This window comes from Mus pahari, chromosome 21 (assembly GCF_900095145.1).
Source record: "Mus pahari chromosome 21, PAHARI_EIJ_v1.1, whole genome shotgun sequence".
NCBI classification, from domain to species: Eukaryota; Metazoa; Chordata; class Mammalia; order Rodentia; family Muridae; genus Mus; species Mus pahari.
In genome coordinates this window covers 53459839-53474838 of record NC_034610.1, presented here as the reverse complement: position 1 = coordinate 53474838, position 15000 = coordinate 53459839, and the positions used below count along the sequence as shown (strand labels likewise).

General features: G+C 40.8%; 1 non-coding gene across 1 annotated transcript; it reads left to right on the top strand.

Moving 5' to 3' along the window:
- The first annotated feature begins 10388 nt into the window (after nucleotides 1-10388).
- Nucleotides 10389-10495, top strand: LOC115062848. The gene has a single exon (XR_003842762.1). It is a non-coding gene; the product is annotated as a U6 spliceosomal RNA (small nuclear RNA).
- Nucleotides 10496-15000: the final 4505 nt, after the last annotated feature.

Genomic DNA, 15000 nt, shown 5'->3' with positions numbered 1-15000 from the left:
TCTGGTGGTTCCTCAGAAAATTGGACATAGTTTTGCCTGAGGACCCAGCTATACCACTCCTGGGCATACACCCAAAAGATGCTGCAACATATAACAAGCACACATGCTCCACTATGTTCATAGAGGCCTTCATAATAGTCAGAAGCTGGAAAGAACCCAGACATCCTTCAACAGAAGAATGGACAGAAAATGTCGTACATTTACACAATGGAGTACTTCTCTGCTTTTAAAAACAATGACTTAATGAAATTCACAAGCAAATGGATGGAACTTGAAAATATCATCCTGAGTTAGGTAATCTAATTACAAAAGAACATACATGATTTCCCAGAAACTCAGAATGCCCAAGATACAATTCACAGACCATATGAAGCTCAAGAAGAAGTCCATAGTGTGACTATTTCAGTCCTTCTTAGAATGGGGAACAAAATACCATGGGAGGAGTTACAGAGACAAAATGTGGAGCAGAGACTGAAGGAAGGACCATCCAGAGACTGCTCCACCTGGAGATCCATGCGGTATACAGTTACCAATCCCGACATTATTATGGATACCAAGAAGTGCTTATTCACAGGAGCCTAATTTAGTGGCCTCCTGAGAGACTCTGCCAGAAATTGATAAATACTAAGGTGGATGCTTTCAGCCAATCATGGAACTGAGTATGTGGTACCCAATGAAGGAGCTAGAGAAAAGATTGAAGGAGCTGAAGGGGTTTGCAGCCCCATAGGAGGAACAACAATACGAAACCAACCAATACCCCCAGAGCTCCCAGGGACTAAACCACCAACCAAAGTGTACACATGGAGGAACCCATGGCTCCAGCCACATATGTAGCAGAGGATGGCCTTGTCGCCCATCAATGGGAGGAGAGGCCCTTGGTCCTGTGAAAGCTCAGTGACCCAGTGTAGGGGAATGCCAGGATCAGGAAGCAGGAGTGGGTGGATGGGTGGGGGAACACCCTCATAGAAGGAGGGGGAAAGGGGGTAGGTTAGGGGGTTTTCAGAAGGGAAACCAGGACAGGGGGGTAACATTCCAGACACTAAGAGTATAATCAGCCTAATCTACTTCAGAAAACCTCCCCATGCTCCGAGCGAGCCTTTCACCTCACCTCTACTCCCATGTTTGTCTTACCTACAATCTGCTGTCTTGGCTGTTCTGTTCTTTGTTTCTGTCTCAGACTTTTTTCCAAATATCTGCTAGAGCATCTATTATCATTATTTATTATTATTTGGCTTGATTTCCAGATCAGTAGAGCTTCTGTTATCATTATTATTTTTTTTTTTTGGCATTTTTGAGACACAATATTTGCTGTGTATCTCATGTTGTACTTGAACTCACAAGCTTCCTGCTTCTGGTTCCATGTGCTGGGATTACAGGTAAGACTTACCATATCTGACTCTCTTGTATGATTTTTAAAAGTCTGTTTCTGTGTCTAGACAATGGGAATTGTACATTCTCCAAGAGAGACAGGATCTAGTTTTGCTCATCTTCTCAGAACTCAATACAATGTGTATCAGAAAACAGGTAATCATTACAAAGCTGTGAGTATAACACCCAATGGCTTTCCACGCTCTGTTAAATATTGGAGGGAAATGTGGATGTAAGCCATCTTATTATTTTTACTTTTATTTCAGATGTTTTACCACTTCGTTATACCCTCAGTCTCATTTTCAATCTATTTTTGAGACAGCGTCTCACTGATTTATCAAGGGTGGTCTAGAACTTTATAGACCAGGTAGGACTTGAATTTGTGACTTTCCTGCTATTTCCCAGGTAGCTACGGCTGCAGGCCTGTTTCACCATAATACCCCATACATACTATTTCTCCTGCCTTGAGAAAAGGTATAATTCTAAAGCAAAGCAGCCTTGTAAGCTTTTTGTGTGCAAAAACATTTTGCAAGCAGTAAAGAATGATCCCATGCTAATAACCGTCATTATTATACATTCCTGATTCAGAGCTCTGAAATAGTTTGTGTTTTAAGATTCCCCACTTCAAAGACACAGACCTTGAGAGAAACAATATATGTGATAGAGCAGCCCTGCGAGACCAGGGCCAGATGCTGATAGAAACAAATGCCATAAAAACTCCATGAACTCTCAATTCATGCCGATTTCCCCTCATATCCCTACTGATGCCTAAGAGAGCCAAATAGGAGGTGTCAACCAAGCCCAGCGTCAAGCGTCACTCCTTCTCCTGTTACCTCTGGGTTAGCTCCACGTCACCCATCACTGAGACGTCAGCATGCTTTCCCTATTTGTCCTACGGCTGATTTACCGCTTGTGCCACATGAGGTTTAAATACATATTAAATTAGTAAAGAACCTAAATGGGTGATGCTAAAATAAAACAGAGAACACAAGTTCACCAAAGACCTCAAGAGAATGATCTATTCCAAGTCTTCCAATAGAAAAAGAAGCCACTACCTTTAGGTAACTTTCTCTTTTTCATTACCCCAAACATAAAATAAACGTATAAATCTGAGTACATGCACAGAGAAGGCATAGTGAACCTACTCATTAATATCCCACATAACAAAAGCCCCTGGATTTCAGTTCTATAGATGCACATGCGGTCTGTTCTTTAAATTGGGATCTATACGGTAATCAAGCTGATGACCTGTGAGCAGTATGATAAAATGCTTCACGATAGTTCAATAAATGAACAATACCAAAATGAACAATAGCACTTTCTTTGAAACGGAAAAAATTTTTCAGACACCACAACCTTTGAGAAAAATCTATGGTATCGTTTTTCACCTGGTTAGAGATGCTAGGAAACTCTAGGATCACGTGAAATCGCCTGTCTACAGCCACACCTGATGAGAAGGTAGCCATTACACTGAGTGCATAAGCTGAACACAGTTAGGTTAAATGCTGAGGAATTTTTCCCAAAGGCAGTCAATTTGCTAACAAGACAGGCAAACCTCACTGAACTTTTAAAGATCAGAGACCAGCCAGGGTTTCTTCGGGAAGTCCAAGACCCAGGGCCTGCCATTCATCCACCTCCACTGCCCATCCTAATGCAGCTCCAGTGTCCTTTCAGGCTGAAAGCTGCGTTTGTCCTTAATTCCAAGAGGCACCAGATACAGAGCCGCTTTGACGTCCGCCCACTCACTGAGGGGTCACCTGTTGCCTTGCTGGGGCCAGTGGAGGTCAGCTTCTCAACGCAGACTTTCTTTTAAGAGGGGGGAGGCCGGCATGGGTCTATCCATAAAAGGATCTCTTTGAGGTCAGTGAAAAAGAAAAGCAATGCGTTTTGTGTTCCCTGTTAGCCGCTCTGGCACGAGGCCGCCTGAGAACAGGCCTGCGAACAGTTCTTTCTGGAGGGCCGCCAACAGAGGCAGCCAGACGTTTTTCACAGGACCTTTAGCTGCCACTGCTAACCCGGAGGCAGTCTAAATTGGAGCCAGAGCCACCACCTCCAGGCCCCCATCTCCCACTCCCAGCCCTGGGCGTCTGTGTAGCAGCACAGGCCTTACTCAGCCAGCTGTCTCCTGACAGGAACAAATCACATGCGGACAAGGCAGGAAGCCAGATCTACAGATACAAGCAAGATGAAATACTGCCATGAACCCAAGCCCACGTAGAGACTTAAATTTTCTCGTCCTCTCTGGTATGCAAAGGTGGAGGAGACACCCTCCAAGCTACCTGCTCAGTGAAGGCTCTCACAGTCTGATGCAGTAGCAGGCCCACGTGCATTTCCCTTCAAGGAAGTAGGCACATTCAAAGAAATGGCCAATGCCAAGCGTGGAAAATCGGGGGCAAGGGGTAAACTGTGGGCAGCCCCGGGTTCAGCAGCAGGCTGTGGGAAGGAACCCTGAAAAAAAAAGAAGCTGCTAAGAGAGAAAGAGTCCACTTGTTCTTTGATCTCCCTTTTGAGGAATCAAAGAGAATCTGGCCTTCCCACATGGAGGGCCTCTGTAAGGCAACTACACCTGAGGACTCCAGGGAACATATCTCTTGTCCCTCTCTTGGCTCCTGCCTCTTGTCTTGCCAGTTCTGGCAACTGTCAAACTTGTCTCTGCTTCTGCCTCAAAGGCAAGCATGCTTCTTAGCTTTTCTCCAGGACCAGATCAGAAATGCCAGTCTTACTAGAGCCTCCAAATGGCACCAGAGTCCTCCGTTAGACCACCATTGGTGGCAAGTAGCTGCCTGCAGAGAGCACAGACTTTCAGGCTCTTCTTTAAACCCTTCAGTACAGGAGGCCCTTAGTATTCCTAACCCTGAGCCCTTGTGGCTAAGCAGGCATTTGTGGAGTAGCTGGAGGACATGAGCCTCAAATTCTCTGGCTCCACCAGAGAGGTACTCTTAACAAGTCCAGTAGTTGCTCACCCCCGAGAGAGGCAGCAAAATGAAAGGACAATTGACTCAGTCACTTGTGGGCGTGTATTAAGAACTCTAGTCTTCAAAGAAACATTTAGAAGATAATTCAGGAGGGAAAATTAAATCCCATCAGTGTCATCTTCTGCTAACACTGCATTTTGTGGCACTGCGGCTTTTATTTATTTATTATTATTTTTAATTATTAAATTCGGTGTGTGTTCTTCTGGAATCTGCACATGTTGTTGTTGTTGTTTATTTGAGCCTTTGGCAGTCTTGCTGCTTGCTCATCAGAAGCCCATGGATGCCCGTTACATCCAGTTGCTCGTAGGATGCTATTTGAGAGAACCACATCTGAAGACATTGGCACTGCCAGAGCATCTCTTTATTTGAATAATGCAAGATAGCATATTAGAGGAGGTGGAGGCTGTGTGGTGGCAGTTCAGAAGGAAAACAAAGGGAAACCAGACCGCTGACTCTGATGGGAACCAGGGTGGTATGTGGCATCCCTCACATGGAGACAAAGCTCCCAGCAAGTTGCCATGATGCCAAACCAAGGACCAAGACAGATATAATGGGATGACATCCCTCCTTTGTTTGACAATTATGAGAAAAATCATAGCATTTTCTTCTGCTGCCTTTCTGCTGAGAACATTAAAGAGTGCGTATAGTTTCCTCCTTAAAGTTCTTTCCTGGAGGATTTCAAGTGGAGAGCTTGGACTTCACAGGGATGCAGTCCCCATTTTAACTGCTAAATTTCCTTTCAGTACTTGTGTCTCCTTGCATTAATCCTGTCTACCCACTCCATGTGAGTGGTGTGTGTGTGTGTGTGTGTGTGTGTGTGTGTGTGTGTGTGTGCGCACGCATGCATGAGCATGTGCCCACATGCATGCAGAGGCTGGAAGTCCATGTTTGAGTACTGAGCTCAGACCAGGGAAGTGCTTGTTTGATAAAGGGTTTCTAATGGACTTGGAGCTCGAGTTTTGCTTAGACTAGCTGGTCAGTGAGTCTCGACCCCTACCCTGTCATGACAGGGTTGTAGATACTGGCAGTTATGTTTTACCACTATCCTCTTACCATCAGAGGTTACAGTTGTATTGACCATACTCAGCCTTGAGATCTGAACTCACCTCATGCTTGAACAGCACGTACTTTATCCACTGAGCCATCTCCTCAGCCCCTTTTTGCTCCTCTGATAGGGCACTGGAACATCTCTGAGTTGCCCATAGAGTTTGCCCTTAACACCTATTGTCTCTTCTTCTCCTCTCTCTCTAGCACAAGCTGATGCTGTGTGGCTCTTTGGGACTTATTCAGCATTGATATTTAAAGCACGGATAACAGGGCCCCTCTGTACTGCTCCCTCCATTCATTCACTCACTTAAAAACAAATGGACAGGGCCACCAGGAATGGAATGTTTTATGTACCTGGTTTTGCACATTAAAAACACAGCTGCTGGCTGTTGTCTGGTGGAGAAATACAGAAGGAAGAGGAAGAGTGTATGCTGGGGCCTTTTTGTGCTATTAAGAATCAATTTTACATTTTACAAAAACATCCTGCCTACGCCAAGCATCCTTTTGGCTACTGAATAAACTGTTAGATTCTCCAGAGCTTGCTACTAGCACCTCTTTCCTCTTCCTCTCTCCTGAAGTATCTTAGTTCTAAATTTGAGATCAGGCTGAAGAGACATCAGGAAGTTTCCAAGGATATTTAAAAAAAAAAACAAAAAACCCCCCACAAAACAACAGCAAAAGCCTCAAACAAACACATGAAGGGTCCTTTGCTCTGTTGTAGGAAATAATATTTCTCAAAACTTGTACATGAAAATCCCCTGGCCTGTATGGTGTTACAAATATAGAATTCCAGCACTTTGGAGTCAGAGACTGTGGACATGAGGCTAGCTTTGGAGTCTATCTCAAAATGAAACAAAACTAAACGGATGAAGAAAAACGTTTGGGAAAGCTGTGATGAGCACGTGTTGTGGAAAATATTTAATCTTAATTTGCCTTTGATCATTCAGTTCCCAGATAAAAGACACACAACTTTGTATTATTTACAATAAGCTGTTACTGGCCCTAAAGCTGGGCAGATATCTACCCTCTAGGCTATTAGAATCTACTTTCCTATCAATAACCCTGAATTATTACTATGCTCTGTCCATGCTGCTTTTCACTTCGATTCGCCAGCCCTCAGGGTCATGAATTTAAGATTCTTACCTCATGGTTTCTTCTCCATCCTCCCCTACATTCTTCTTTCTCCTCATGGTCTCCTCCAACCCTGAGCTCAGGGACCCCACACCCCCTTCTGCCCAACGATTAGTTGTCGGCATCTTTATTTAACCAATAGTTTTAAATCAAGGAGCAAGTCACTTTATATGTGCAGATTCTCTCATTCTTGGGCGCAATCAGGCCTTGGGGCCAGTACTTATTACAATACATATCAAAAGATCAAACCTCAGCGAACACAAGTTTATCTGTGTATTATAATAATGAGAAATTGCCTTTGAAATATTCAAGATATACTTTGTTAATAAAGCATAGTGTGTACTTTCAACTTATAATGTTCCCCTAGTAACCAAGAAAATGTACACTATGCATGAAGAGTCAAATTGATACAGGGCCTCTCTCAAATACGTGAGGAGGAAATGGGTATCTTTTCTCATGACAACGTCTGTGTTATAAAACTCTGGGTAGTCCTCCTCCAACTAATTCCCCAAAGGCTCAACATACTTCTGGACACAGTAAAACTCAAAATACAATAAACTAAATAAAATATGCAGGATCATTTCATGGGACGAGGACAATGCATGGCTGGGAATTTGAAGTCTGTGACCTCTGGCCATGCCAGATTCCATCCTTTGTCCTGAAGGCTGTGAGTCTTTTTTTTTTTTTTTTTTTTTTGGCGGGGGAGATTTATTTATTCATTTATAAATCCAGTTGACTCAAGATTTCCCTGCACTCCCTCTGTTTTATTGAACTGTGCTGTTCTATTTGATTTACAATGGCTATCTATTGACTTTATGCTCAGTGTTCCATACATACTTCTTACTTAATTCCCAGCCTTCGCTACAAATGATCTAAATCCAGAGCCCACATTTAAGCCACTATGCACCACAAAATAGGAGTACCTAGTGCCGAATATCTAGTATAAGCTACATACAGATGCACTAGGGGCCCTGCCTGTGGGAGAATATGACTTTGAGCAATGAAAAAGTGTGGAATCACCAACTATTGGTATATCTTAAATACGGTATATATTAAAGGGAAGTTAGATTTGTACCATGGGTTTAGAGGCAGATAAAATGTTATAGCTTCACCTTACTTCAGTTCAACCCCTAAAAAGTAGAACATTTCTCCCAAGCATGGAGTTAATTTTAGCATAATTATACTTCATCAGGTCTTTGGTCAAAATATTTGAAAAGTCTGTTCAACTTTCCTCTTCTACAGCCGTGGACTGTGTCTTACTAAAGGTGCTACTTCCTTCCTTGTGATAAGGTTTGGGGCCTATGGTGGTTTGAATGAAAATGGGCTCCACATACATATGAGTGGGACTATTAGAAGATATGGTCCTGTTAGAGTGGGTGTGCCTTTGTTGGAGGAGGTATGTTACTAGGTGGTAGACTTTGAGGTCTCAGGTGCTCAGTTAACTTCCTGCTGCTACTGATCCCATTCTAGAACTCTCAGCTCATTCTCCAGCACTGTGTCTGCCTGCACACTGCTGTGTTTCCTGCCATGACAATCAACCCTAGTTAAATGTTTTCTTTTATAAGAGTTGCTATGGGTATGGTATATCTTCACCGCAATAAAACCCTAAGACAGAACCTTTCTTCCTACCTACCCACTACTTGGTTCCAGAGGTTACAATATCTTTTGTAAGTAAGATATAAAGCATAGAAGCTAATATAGAAAATATTGTAAAAAGCAGTCATATGGTATTTACCAGGGTGAGGGATGGAAATAAAAGCAACAGCTGTATTATTGATTACGTTGGTATTAGACATCTAAGAAGTATTTAAGACAAGAAAAACGACCCGTAGTCTGCCTCACATGATTGTACCATTATTAAGGATCAGATCTATACAATGATGGAATCATGGTCCGAAGACCATAGAAGCTGAATGAGCAATGTAAATTACAGCTTCAATGGTCATCAGGAAAGCAATGTCCTAATTGGAGTTTAAGTAGCCAGTGCTAAGAAATTTGAGTTTCAACAAGAACTTGAAGAATGATGAGAGTCCTGGCAGAATGTGAAGGATATTTCAGGAAGATAATAGCAGTAATAACAGTATTTCCCAAAATGTTAACTAATTGTCCAATGCTGTTGATTCCTTGCTATTGATACAAGGTTGTATCTACTTATTAGACCACCAGAAGTTCATTTTCAGAGCATAGATTCAGCTTATCATCACAGGTACTCTTTGTGTTACATTTGCAAATATACTCACCAGCAGGTGATCACATGTAATTTAAAACCCAGAGCACGTTGATTTGGTGACTCAGCAATATCTTGTGAGTGTCTGGCTCTTTCCATTTTCCACTTTGATATCTACAGCACTGCAGCATCCTGAAGCTGTCAGGCATAATGGTCACAGCTTGGCCATCAACACCAGCTGGGGACCAATTTATTCACTTTCACAAATAGCACAAAGGATAGAAACTTGGATCTTCTTCTCACAAGTTTCAAGAAAGTCTCATGTGCTACTCCACTGTCTAAACTATCTTAGCTTTACCTGTTTCTCAGCTGACTGCCTGGAAAAGAACAAAAGATTCAACCTTTAGGTGTATAGTCTTTTTGAGATAGGCCTACCAATCAAGTATGGGACATTTCCAGCAGATCCCAATGCTTCTGGCTTCTGGCTAAGACTTATAATTCAGGCAGTATCTTGTAATCAGCTGGAAACCACTTGAAAAAAACATGCAGTTTTCTTGTTTCTTCTACCCCATATCTCCTGAATGGGAATTGCCAGAGATGGAGTCCAGATAATCCTATTTTTAAAAACTGCCTAAATTTATCCAGGCACGTTTGCACTTGCCCAGGACAAGCTATTGAAGCTAAAGCATTAACCTAAGAGTCATTGCTCTATTATTTAGAATCTGCTGTTTTCTGAGATTTGAAAGTAAAACAGAGATAGCCTTGGCCATGAATATTATATTACTTGATCTCTCTCATCTCTTCCATGGTTTGGGAATATTGTGGAAAATTATTCTAGGTTGACCCGCCACTTACAAAAATTTTAAAATCATATCACAACCATATCATATCTGTTGCCTATACTTTGTTTGTCTGGAGCCCATATATCATCTTTTGTCTTAATCCAAAGGTAGCATTGTCCTATTATGATTTAATTTTGTCGTCATTTAAAACCTCCCTACCTCTACCTTTATTAATTCATTCTTCTTTGCCTTTCTTGTATTCCAGTGCTACATGCTGGAATTCACTGTTGTCTGAGTATACACACTCTTTGTAAACCTTTACTTTTTTAAAAATCCAATATATACATTTCTAGAACTACATGTATTGGGACTACAGGCTTGAGATTAGTAGGCATATATATAAGAGGAAATAATGTGTGACAAAATGTCATGGATAAGTCTAGAAAACAGAATTACCACATGGCTCTAGGGATCCTAGAACTTCCCATTGTCTTTTAGGAGAGTTCTCAGTTTATGAAAATACTGTGTTGAGGGTTGAGGGGCTGAGGCCACCCAACATGTCTCTAGAGTGGGGACTCAGAACTTGGGCTGCTTTCTGAGGGATGGGCAGGGCCTTAGGAAATGGATTTCAGACTGGATCCTGTACCTTCTGGATCTGCAAGAAGATGTGAGAAGCAATGAGAACAGGGAATGCTGAAGGGAAGGGAGCCAGCACTGTGAGAGGAGCTGTAAATTACAGAGGGTGAGGACTGAGATAACAGTTGAACATCCATTGGCAGTTTAAGAAAACCCCAAATGCCATTTCCTGTGAACACAAAAAAAATCCATCCAACCAAAAACAAATAAAACAAACAAACCCATTACATTTATTGATGTCCTACTATGGTCCCAATGATTCAGCATAAGATATGAGTAACAGTGCTCACTTCCACAGCACATATACTAAAATTAGGACGATACAGAGAAGATTAGCAAGGCCGCTGTGCAAGGAAGACACGCAAATTCATGAAGCATTCCATAGATTTTAAAGAAAATCTCTAATAAAAAAAGGTATGAATAGCAGTTTGTTAGGCACAGTACCCACTTCAGTGGTAAGTTAAACAGCAAATATCTTAACAGATAGCTAATTTTGGATATTATTAAATGTTGCATAGAATAAGGCAAATGTAGGGAAAGATAGGCTTCCCTGAGAAATGAACATTTATTTGAGATGATAGCAGAATCACTAGAGGAAATAATGTGGGGAGGGCACAGAATGAAAAGTGGTACATTTTAAGGGATGAGCTCAACATACAGAGTGAACAAGAAAAGGATCAGAGCAGGAGAAACTGAGGAAAAGTGAGCACGTGCAGGCTTCTCTTGTGTACATGCTGTCTCAAAATGTGGGTGGTGGTGGGAAGGGTCAGAGTCAGAGAGAGGGAAACCAGGGAGGTAAGGCAATGGAAGGGAGTGAGATTCTTACAGAGAAGCCTTCAGGGTGACAAGGAAGGACAGAGACCCCACTACCCCTCCAAGCACCTGCCATTCCCCAGTTACTCCAATCAGTGCTTAGTACTCATAAAGGGGATGGTTCATTAGGCTTTGCTCATCCCTCAACAGTAATTTCCAATGGAGAATTCTCATTCAACAGAAAATGATTTTAATTACCATCTTAACATGCAAAAGACTCTCCAATGAGGGTTTTGCAAATAAAAGCTGCACAATATTTACCTCTGTTTCCTAGTTTATCGATTATACCTTTTGGAAACTCTCCACTAACCCTTTCAAAGCAAATGCGATTCTGTTTCTTTTCTTAGAATTCACTTCAGGGTTTTTTGTTTTTTTTTCCTCCTTTGAGTAAATATTATAATGTGCAAAGTATTTTGTGTGCTTCGATCATAAAATACTAATCAAAAGTGACAGCATTCATATGGTAATGGAGAATGACTATCATGTATGTGGTAAATCAGGATTTATATGCACATAAAATGACTGAAAATGTAGTCATTCCGTGGAAAAATGCTGACACTTTAGAAGCCAGTTTTCTCCCAGAGAAACTCTGACCTTTCTTCCCCACTTCTTCCTGGGAGTTGCCTACACCTCTAGCTGCCTGGTGGCCTGGCTCTTGCTGAGGAACAGCACATGTAGACTGTATTGCACTCCCTATTCTGTGCTTGAACTGAGGACAAAGATGTCCAGATTCTTTGCTTTGTTTCTTTCTCCAATACTTTTCAAAAGATCACCTGTGTGTAGGAAAATGGCGACACATACTGTGAGACTCAACAGGGACTAAAGGGTGTCAGAAAGGTGTCCCATGTCCATGTACCCTATGGAGGCCACAGAAGGCAAGACCGTGCTAAGTAGAAGTCATCAAAGAGGACCTATAGGCACAGCTCAGGGCATCCTCAGAGAAATGACTCTGCTTCCTAATGGTTTAGGTCAAAGATGTCTACTACAGCACAGTTAGAGAAAGAAATCAGAAACAAACAAAATGTCCACCCACAATTGTATGGTTGAATCAATTTCCTGTGCTCGCCCAGATTTCACTGCACTGCTACTTAAGCAAGCCTAGCAGAGTGAGTCATAGGAATGAGAGAGAAGCTATAAAATCCTTTGGAAATTAACACAAATCACAGAACAATGTACAGAAAAAAGGTGGAGGTTTTACATCAGAAATGTATAAATCGTGTTCTCTAGAGAAGGCTGGGTAGAAAATGAGCAGTGGTTTCCTTCAGTGGGCAGGATCAGAATTGATAAATAAAGAGAGAAATGTATGCATCACGCTTCACTCGATTTTACTGTATATTGCTAAGGATCAAACCCAGGGTCTTGTACAAATTAGGCATGCTCTCCCAGTGAGTCAAATCCCCCAGGGTCCTGATTTACAGTTTAAAAATAAATAAAATAGAAAGTATTATGCTAGTCCAACTTCCATCTTGGTCACTACCTCCTCCTCTACCCTTACCTCATTCCTATCTTTTCAAATTCCACTGTCATTCATTTAACCTTCTTCAATAGTTGAAGGTTTACTTGGATATAATGCCTATGGTTCAGGCTCTTGTGAGGTTGAGGCAGGAGAATCATGAGTTCAAAACCGGTCAGGGCTATGTTATACCATATCTGAAAAAAAACAAAAAACAAAAAAAAAAAAAAACCACATTTTTTTTCACAACTTTCATTTCTGAGTTCATGGGCTTAATATTGAAATCATTTTAGTTTCAGGATACCAGTGGTCCTAAGATCAAATAAAATGTGTCTAAAAGATAAGAATTTAAGCATGAAGAATGAAAATGTGTCTCTTCCATCTTAAGAACATACTTTGTGTACTTTATTTAAATGAAGAGGGAGTGCCAATGCTCACCACACAATGGACCTAATTCATTAAATATGTTCCTGTTTATAGTTTGGGAATGCCAGTTAGGAATCTCAATAAACTAAGATTATTACAAAAGTAAGCATTGACCAGTGGTCTCCTTGCTCCTTCTCTTTGGTTTGTTTATGAATGAAATCCTTTGGGGAGTGGTGCCACAGTGACACCGCGCTCTCCTGACAGTATAGAAGCCAAACAAAACTACAAGGGTGCTGTGATTATTTCCTTTCAGTATCTTAAGATTTATACCAAGTCAGCAGATCTCTTGCATTTACTTAATAAAGGATAAAAGAATTTATTAGTCCAATTTTATTACCAGAGTTTAAACTCACAAAGGGCTGTGTTTTAACTATGGAAATGTTTAGTCAGTTTGAATTTAAAAGAAGAGTAAATTCAGCATTGTTTTATACACATTTGGCAAGTTAGAATTCAAATTGCAGGGAAATATTGAAGCTGAAGGTGAACTGTCTCTGGAATGCTGAGTAGTCAACATGGATATAGTCATGGACACACTTGATGCAGGAGTTTGTCTGTACATAGTGACTTTCATAACATTCGGCAGCCCCCTTTCCTCTATCTGAGAGTTGAATTATATCAGTCTCACAAGAAAATGTTAGAAACACTGTATTAACAGCAGAAGGCATTCAGCAGTGAACACAATACATATTTTTGCTTAACATTGTAAAACAAGTTCTTTACTCAAATAGCAAAATTGTGTAAGCAATTGGCAGCTCATAGAATAGGTAGATGGCACGATTGTCACGGATCAGTTACATTTAACTTATGAAAAAAAGTCAGATAAAAATAGCTTAAGATTTCATGCGAACTTTGAGCCATGAGCAAAGGAACTAATATCTAACCCCAGACATATCAAGACAACTTATTTTTATTTTTTCATGTCAACAGGAAGCTTTAGGTTGAAAGACTAGACTCTCAATTATCAGCACTTGCTCCAAGCCCTTGCTGTAAGTTCTGTGGTACTAACATAGAACTAAAGTAATATGATTTGAGGACCACAGGAAGTTAATACAGCAGGGAATTGTTGAACAGTGATATGCCTACACCATCATAGCTACACGGGTATGGGGACTTCACTGTACACAGACTTTCTCACAAAAGCTCTCTATTTATCCCATCGCAGGAGCTATGTACGTGACAGATGGCTTGGATTTCAATCTAGAAACCATCTCTTATAACTTTTATGGTCATTTGTATGTTACATAACGTCCTACACCCTCAATCTCCTCATACAAACTGAAGGATAATTATAAAGTCTGACTTTTAAGTGACCAGATAGATTAAATAAGAGAATACAGTTATAATGTATTATACTTAGTAAATGTTCAAATGGAATATTATTGTATACTTACAGCTTTTTGTCTGTATCCTACATGTAAAATGTGGCATTCAAAGCAGAATACACTTATATTGTATATTATCTTATATATGAGAACTATCTAATAGTGGACTCACAGTAAGCAATATGCTCGATATGAGGGGAGAATGGAAGAGGTATTCTGTTTCTGGGCAACTGAGCTATGGTTCTGTCAAACTAAGCTAGTTTCACATCTATGATGGTCACTACTATTCCCATTCATGTTGGACTAAAACAGCATCTATGGGGCTAGGGCAACAGCTTAAATTAATAGAGTACTTCCTACTCTTGCAGAAGACCTAGCCCATGCATTAGGAATCTCAGAGCTGCCTATAACTTCAGTTCTAGACATATACAATGCTGCTATCCTTTGTGGAAATCTGCACTCATGTACTCTCACATGTATGCATATACACATTCACACACACAATGGAAAATAACAAAACAACTCTTTAAAATAGCATTTGTGATTTCCCTCTTACATATATTTCTAAAAAGCTAAGTATCCACTTTCTTTTATTTGAGTATTTAGCTTTTGATTTCAAGTCAAGGTCTTTGCAGTTTTTCTACTCAATTTCAGCTTGCTCAGGTTAAACTGCTAACAAGATCTGTTGAGTAATGTTATATTTCAACTCTGACAACCAGTCAGTTTATAAAGCCTAGAAGTTAGTTTTATTTTATTGTCATCTACAGAAATGACACAGCCATTATTTATTTATTTTTTATTATTATTATTTTCTTTATTTACATTTCAAATGCTATCCCGAAAGTTCCCTATACCCCCTCCCCCCCTGCCCCTGCTCCCC